Here is an 8,377-nt window from a genome sequence, read left to right as displayed (position 1 = left end):
AGTAAGCATGAAGCATACTATAGGGATATTTGCATTTTTATGTGAACAATTTTTAATGATGTCACAGAGAAACGTTAACTAATTTTACTTTTAATTAGTTTCAGGGCATAGAAGAATTAAAAGTGGTTATATTTAGAACGTATTTAATTAAAATGGATAAACTATATTTCAAGTGCATAATATAGATAATCTCACTAAGTTCTACTCCTGGCTAGACTACTGATTTAATTAATAGGAAAAGTTGGAGCATATTAATGAGAAGAAAATAGAGGCCCTTGCTTTTTACCTTTACTGTGATTTTAAGCCATTCCAAGTTCTTGGTAAGTGGATAGTTGCTATTGAAGGCGGGAAATGTTTATTATTCAGTGCAGTAGGCTGCAGTGACATTTCTTATCATTTCAGCATAACTGTGCCAGAGAGTCTGTAAATAGTATTTGCCAAAGGCAATTTTACACATTCATAATATTCTTTGATGTCTGGGCTGGGCCCAACTGACAGAGCCCCCGAGGCTATCTTTCGGCTTCTCCTGCAGGTTGATAAACCTGTGTGGGGTTTATAGAGAAACAAAACAAACTCAAGGAATTTTATTTCGTAATTTCTGAATTAAATTTATCTTAAGGAACCCAGTGCCTAGCAGATAGTGGCCATTTCATAAGTAGTTACTAATTGAGGGGGAGGACAACTTGCATCAAGCTTATAGAGAATGGAAATTTTACCTTCAAGAGCCATTCTGGGCAGATGCGGCTTTATATTCTGATAGGAGACAGGAGATGGGAAAACGAAACCCTCATTCTCAGGAATAAGAATAATACTTAATCATGAACTAGCATTTATTGAGCTCTTACTTTGTTAACCAGTTAAAGGAATTTTGTGCATTTACTTATTTAAAGACTGCAACAGACCTATAAGGCGGATGAGAAAACTGAGCCACAGGTTAAAAGCACACAGATAGCAAGGGGTAGAGCATCAAAAAATAGAACGCTACACATATTTTCTATCGTTTATCAAAACGCTAGATGTTCAGGTCCCAAATTACCTTATCTACCTCTCCTCGCCCGGTAACTATTTATAAAATTACCCTGTACATTTTCTTTCTAAAATACATAATATCTGAAATCATTATATTTATGTGTTTATTATTTTTAATTTGTTTTTTATATTTCTATTTATTATTTGTCTCTGCCAAGTAGAATATAAGGGCTGTGAAAGTAGGGCTGTGTGATCTTCTTTCTCCACAGCACTGAGAATACTCTTCGGCAAAAACATAGGCCGTCATTAAATATTCATGGACTCCATTAATTAATGACATAAAACTGTTTCAAAAAGTATTCTTAGAGGCAAGATGAGTGCTCTATCTTTTTTTAACGATAAAAAAGTGACAAGACACAAAATTTAATTCCCCAAATAATGTTAAAATCTGAAAACTGTATTGTGCTCTAAAACAGTACCAACATTCTTATTTTCTTACCACCTCGCATGTAGATTTTCTAACATCTTGACAGTGTGGCATGGTGGCAAAAGAGGCACTTTGGAGACAGATGTGGGTTTGACCCCCAGCTCCACTACTCCTTTGTTCCGTGACATTGGGAAAGTTCTATGATGTCACTTTTTTTTTAGTCTTAGTTTCCTTTTATGTGACAGGTGATTTCAGAAATCTCATCTTTCCCGTCTTGGCAACTTATTCAAGAAAATGGTGATTTACAGTCTCATCTTCTACAATTTACGCTCCATCCCTCCACCGGGTTAATTTTTTAAAAGCCCCACTTTTTAGTGTTATGACATCTTTACCAAGTTACATAGCTCTACATTTTATTTTGAATGATGTCGTTTCTTCAACCTGCAACAAGTCATTCTGTCATCTGATACCTCTTTACCAACTCGATTTGCCTCTCTCTGCTGTAAGACAAACACCCTTACTATCTCCCCTACAGATGACTCTGTCATCTGTCTCATTCTTGTTGATTCCATTTATATTCATCGTCACGTCTTTTATATGCCTGTGGCACCAAGTTTCTTTCCCTCTGCTATCACTTTGTAGCATTCTGCCTTGTGCTTTGATAATGTCCTAGGAGTAAATTTATGTCTTAAACAAAATGTCCTGTACTGGTTGGGTTTTCTTTCCACTGTATCTCTTGCAGTGTTAGACATAGAATACATTATGAGTAAATAATAGGCGGCTATCTACCTACATGCCTTCCTGCCATCCATTGCTTTTTATTGAAAAATGAGTATTCCCTGTTAGTGTGAAGGATGCTGTGCTGTGTGCTGCCCAGACCTTCCTTTAGGAATGATAAACTTACTCTCCCAACTGCTGAGAGGGCAGTGGACAGAGAACTGTGGCTATTGACTCATCTCAGAGATTGCCTCTACTGATGGGAGCCATTTTCCCCAAAGCAGACATGCCCCTTCCTGGGCAGCCAGTATCCATGACTGCTTTCCACAGGAGACTAAAAGCACAATACCATTGCTCCACTCATTCTTAAAGGTCATCCATGCTTTAGAGCTCTCGTAGTGTTACCTGAAGCCTTCGTTGAGATTGCATGGCAGCTCGTTTTCTCACTGTCCAGTCCTGCTTTCTTCCCTTCTTTTCTGCAGATAATTCCAGTGCCATTCCTTAAAGAATCTCCTATACTCTAAACTTTGCTCAGCGTCTGGTTCCCAGAGAACCCCATTGGTGACGCTCACTAAATCAGACATTTCTTGAGAGCACATTGTTGTTGTTGTTTTCTGATTTTGAGAAAAATGTGGTGTGAATAATATGTCGTTAAGAAGAGAGTCAATCAAAAGTGACTATCAGAGGGAATCAGTGAACCATATATTTGCATATTATAGAAAGTTTTTGTTTTGTTTTGCTTATTTAGTCAGACCATCTGAATAAACGGTTTTGCTCTGCATTCTTTAAATTAGTATCATCCCTACAAATGTAGATGGTGATCATTATTGTCTTTAAAATGATAGATAGGAATATATGAGAGGAAGAAAATTAAAATGAGAATTGTGGTTGAATTGCACAGTTGGGATGAATAAAACGGGGACGTATTGCTAGTCCTTTCCTTATTAGAGAAACCAATCTCCAGCCTCAAGAAGAGCTGATCCTATCATTTATTTTATCCAAGAAAAAGTAGGGAATATATCAAAACTGCCTAAAAATGCTCTCATATGTGTTTTTATAACCCCAAACTTGAACACTCAAAATGCCCTGAAATAGGAATGCATCCGTCTTCGCCTCTGAGACTTTAATATCTGTAGTTTATATAACTCCAGCAGCATACATCATTATACATTTGCCTCTCTGTGAAATCGACTGTGTGTAGTCACTTTAGCAGCACCAACTAATTGGCTTGGTTCTGCCAATAAATGCTTTGTCAATGATACCGCTCTTTAGTTTTATAAACATTCAAAAATATTCACTCAAATTGGCTGGCTTCCTAGCAACCATCTTTGTAAAGATGAACACTTTTGGTGGTGAGAACAAGCATTTCAACTCCTTGAAAATAACAGCAGAGGTGTTTTCTTCTACTGTCCCTCCCCAATGAATATTAAGCCTCTTTATCTTGAAAAGAAAGAACAAATCAAGCACAGAATTTTCATTTCTCAACTTCATGTTAGTGACAATGGCGGGGCGGAAAGTGACTTTTGGGGGCAAGCTTATTTTTCTTTCTGAGAAAAACTGCATTAGACCAAAAAAATGCCCCTGAGATTTAATTATCTTTCTATATGACTTTTTACTACAAAGACACTTACTCTTTTATTGCGTTGCTCTGTTGAAAAAAAAATCTTTAGGAGATAATATTTTTTTCGAACGGTAAAAGTGGTATAACTTCAAAGATGGAATGCTCTGCCTTTCTTGTCTTTGACAAAAGTCTGAGTTCTTTGAATAAATTTCAAGGTGACATGAAGGTTTGTGGTCAAGAGGGGTATAGAGAAAGTCTGGAATAAGAAATTTAGGGTATTGCCCCTTCATACTTTTGCCTCTGTCTTTAGTTCTATTGTGATTGCTGGCAACATAAACTGTATACTTTAAAGAGATCTTTTCTATAAAAATATGTTGTTGTTTTTTTTCACAGACCTAAAGGGTAGGGATGAAAATGGACATCAGAAATAGACTAAAGCCAAGGACTATAACACAATAGTGAACCGAAGAAGTCCTCTTCTTGTCTTTCATCTCTTCACTTTGCACATCTGTTGTTTTACTTTTCTCTCTCTCTCACCAGGTTTCCCAGGGCTCCTGGTAGGAGATGACACCATCAAACTTGGCTAAGTTTGACCTCATCACTCGGCCAGGCTGAGCCTCTCAGATTCCCACAGTTTTAAATTTCAAGGAAAGCCTTTTGATTGATCCAGTCTCCAGCATCTATTGTCAGTCTGTTGTCTATAAACTACATCCAGGAGTCAGGGTCAAGCCAGAGAATCTTGGTGGCTCCCTTTTAAATCATGTGGATTAGAAGGGAAGAGGTGGAGAAAAATGATCAAGACGGTCACCTGAAACATAGAGATTGGGCAAGAAGGGAGGTAGAGACATAACACTCGGTGTCCATATTTCCAATGGAGTCATGATTGTCAACTATTAATCTGAAAATAGGGAAAACAATAGGAAAAAGTATTTTAGGCATAAAATTAAATAGTTTAGTTTTTACATTTTGAGTAATATATGTTTGAATCTGTCATTAGCCTATCAAAGGAAGCATCTGGATACTTAGTCCATTGTTAATTAATTCATTCTGAGTTCCTCTGTTTCTTTATTTGTTCATTCATTCATTCATTCATTCACTTATGCTTGGAAGTTCTTTTGTTTATTTGTTGAAGAGATACAGAATTCAAAAAAGATAGGAGCACTTAAGCAAGAAATACATCCAGAAGAAATTTCAAGGATAGTGGATGTCCTGTGCAGAGTATATGAACTGCACACACACACACACACACACACACACACCCACCCACCCTTAATCTATGATGGAGAATTCTGCTTCATGTCTATAATTGGGAACTCAGGCTCTTTCTAACTAATGACTATCCTGTTCCTTATACCCCAGAATGTTCTCTTAGATCCTCTGCATCTAGCCAGCTGATGAATGAATAGAGAAAATAGGAAAATTTCATGGAAAGTTGTAAAGTCCAGGCCTGGAAATGGTATGTTGCACCTCTTCCTACATTCCTCATGTAGCTGCACCTGAGTACTAGGGGGCTATGACAGGGTGCTGCATATGCACTCAGGAAGATAAAGGACTAGTACTGCTCATAGAGCCTGGGCAAGAGAGGCCCCTGCCCTCAATCTGGCCTTTCAGCCTTTTAGACACAGATACTCTCAGGTTTTCTTCCAGCTGTACCACTTTCTACAGGAATTGAGACCATCGGGCCAGGTCCAAGGGTGGCTGGGAGTGCTGGAATTTTCTGGGAAAATAAAAGGCTTTGTAATTATCTTCATGGGCATTATCTTGGTGCTCTTCCTGGGTTTAATTTCCCAAAGGTTAACGGTGCCTCCTACGTACATATCCTTAGGTCTCAGGGGTAGCCACGGGCTGGCTATTTGTGGGGAATTTGAATGAAATTTGCATGGGCAGACTGTGTGTACAGGATGCCCCTCATGGTACAAGATGGAGCTCAGCTGGGCTGAAAAGGGGGAGACCGTGGTGGAGACATGGTGCCCTGGGCCATCCCAGGCTGCCACTTGTTAGCACACAACTCTGTGGAGTCCAAGAATTCTAAATTCAAACTTATTTTCCTGTTTCATTATAGATGTATTTGATAATGTAGGAAGCTACAATATATTTTATTTAGCAGGCTGCCAGCTTGATTTCTAACATTGAGATGTTCCGTATGTGGGCCTCTACCTATACTTTTGCTCTGGGTCCCCAAATTATTAGGGATGCTTCTTTTGGTAAGTTCTGATAGGCTCTGACACAATGCATAACTAGTGTGATTTTATGTTCCACCTTGTATGCTCCTAAAAGGAAGGGGGAACTCAAAATAGCTAGCTTCTGTTAGATAAAAATTAAAATTTAATTGCTGTATTTCACCAAGCCATATTCGGCGGACCATTTCTGCTTATATTACCTTAAGCACAAGTAAGTTCTAAAAAGCAACTAATGAACACTCTGGTTTCATTTAATAACAGCTGCTTTTTTTTTTTTTAAATTCTTAGTATGTGCCAGACACTATGCTAACAAATTATATGCATTATCCCACTTAATTCTAACAACTATGTTAATTATTATCCTTATGTGACAGATCAGGAAACATAAGCTGAAGAAGGAAGTAGCAGATTTAGAATTCAAGTGAAACTTTAATTTAATCAAAAGTTTGCATTCTTTCCAGAAATGGTACACCACTGTCTTAGATGAGAGTGGGTCTTAGATACCAGAAAGCCCAGTGGCCTTTATGCTCATTTTGATTCTTGTATTATCTGTTTCACAGTCTAGCCAAGTAGTTCATCTGTCTGTATATGGACAATTCCAGTGACAAGTTCTTTTATGTATTAATACGCTAAGAACATTAACGTATCAAACAATAATTTTTAACCTATGAATCATGATGCATTTATGTGTTGCTTACATTAAGAAAAATAATGGATGACATTGTAGCCAAGGGCCTCAGATTTGTACATAAATCACAGTCCAACTTATTTGTGTTATATGCTAAAAAACTTGAATATTCCAATGTTAGTGGGTCATGCAAATGAATATCAATTTGGGAAAAATAACTGTATTCAGTATTTATTTATTTATTTACTTATTATTTTTTATTTATTTAAAAAATTTTTTTAGGCGAAGCAACCATTGGTTGATCTCACAGATTGCAAGGACCTTGTCAGCTTACAATCTCTTATTTTTAAAAATTTTTTATGCCTAAAGCACCTAGTCTTCCTAGGTGGTCTCCCATCCAAGTACTAACCAGGCCCGACCCTGCTTAGCTTCCAAGATCAGATGGGATCGGGCTTGTTCAGGGTGGCATGGCAGTAAACTGTATTCAGAATTTAAAGATCCAAATTTGTTGTCTTTGTGTTTATTTATGCTTCTTTTTATTGTGTAGATAGAGTAGTTAGGGAGACTCTTGAGCTGTACATGGACATTTTTTTCTCACGTGTGGCCTCAAACCAGTTCTCCCTGGAAAGAGGTGTGTGTGTGTGTGTGTGTCTGTTACTGTAAGGAGCATAATCCTCTAGTTTATTATTGAGACTGAGCCACTTTTGAGAATGAAAGGAGTGCTATTGATAAGTATTCATAAACTGAAACAGTCCCAGGTAAATAATGTCCATGTTGACCTGTCATAAATAAAAACAAACAGGCCAGGACTCATATTTAGATGACATACTAAAAAAAGCAAGATACAGGAACAGACAGATTAGTGGTTGCCAGATGCTGAAGGTGAGGTGAAGGGTTGACAGCAAAGGGCACGAGGGAGTTTTTTGCGATGATAGGATTGTTCTGTACCTTGATTATGGTGGTGGCTACATAAGTGGAAACAGGAAGTAGTTAACTATGCTTTCTTCATATTCACTTGATGACATTCATCACTACTGATCAGTGAAGTCAACAAAGCTTGAGTTATCTGAGCCTTCAAGTGCATTACACAAGAGCATCTTCATTGTTGGACATTTTCCTGATAGTTCATATCATTTTCATACTGGCAATATCACTACTATGCAATTTAAATAACAGTAAGTTCCCCAGTTCCTTAGAAAAATGCTTGTGTAGAATTAGCATTAGTTCAATTTTGGTCCACAATTGCTTTATTTTATATCTTGTCCTATTTTTCCACTTCAAAAGAACTATGTCATTAATTTTCCCAGGGTATACTAAGATCTCTAAGACCTATTACAGCTCGAAAATTCAAGGATTCTACCATTAAATTTGTATTTAAAAACTGAAACCAACTTGGTGTCATTAACATTCACAGAAGGCAATACACACAGATTAAGAAGAGCTTCAAATCCCAGCCCTCCCCCAGACTATGGATAAACTTAAACACCATTTCCATATGTGTTAAAAAATAAAAAAAAAAGAGGAAACTCATAGTACTTTCTTATAGGTATAGGATTATTGGAGAGATAAAATGTAGAGATAAAATGAGAAATCCATCCTAAGCACTTGCACCAACTTTTAGCACATGGCAAGTATTCAGTTAGTGCTGACCATATAGTGGAAGGCCTGAAATAAAGGCTCAGGTTTATAGCTGCCTTGGCATCTGCAACCAGGAGGGCCTCAAATGACCTAAGCACCCCGTCCTTCTCTCACAGAGGGTCCTGTAGCCAAACAACTGTCTTCATCATGGGCACCAGGCAGAGTGCTGCTTACCCCTGAGTGGCAGGCTTCAGTTTTTTGTCACTCTGCAGAATTATTCAAACAAACCAATTACATCCTCTTGCAGGAACCAGGGG

At 37.7% G+C, this 8,377-nt stretch overlaps 1 pseudogene; it reads right to left on the bottom strand.

Moving 5' to 3' along the window:
* Positions 1–6,842: 6,842 nt before the first annotated feature.
* LOC111737839 lies at positions 6,843–6,961 on the bottom strand (annotated as a pseudogene).
* Positions 6,962–8,377: the final 1,416 nt, after the last annotated feature.

The sequence above is a fragment of the Pteropus vampyrus genome, unplaced genomic scaffold (genome assembly GCF_000151845.1).
Source record: "Pteropus vampyrus isolate Shadow unplaced genomic scaffold, Pvam_2.0 Scaffold31, whole genome shotgun sequence".
Lineage (NCBI taxonomy): Eukaryota > Metazoa > Chordata > Mammalia > Chiroptera > Pteropodidae > Pteropus > Pteropus vampyrus.
The sequence above is the reverse complement of the archived record's forward strand: the minus strand, read 5'-3'. Positions and strand labels throughout refer to the sequence as shown.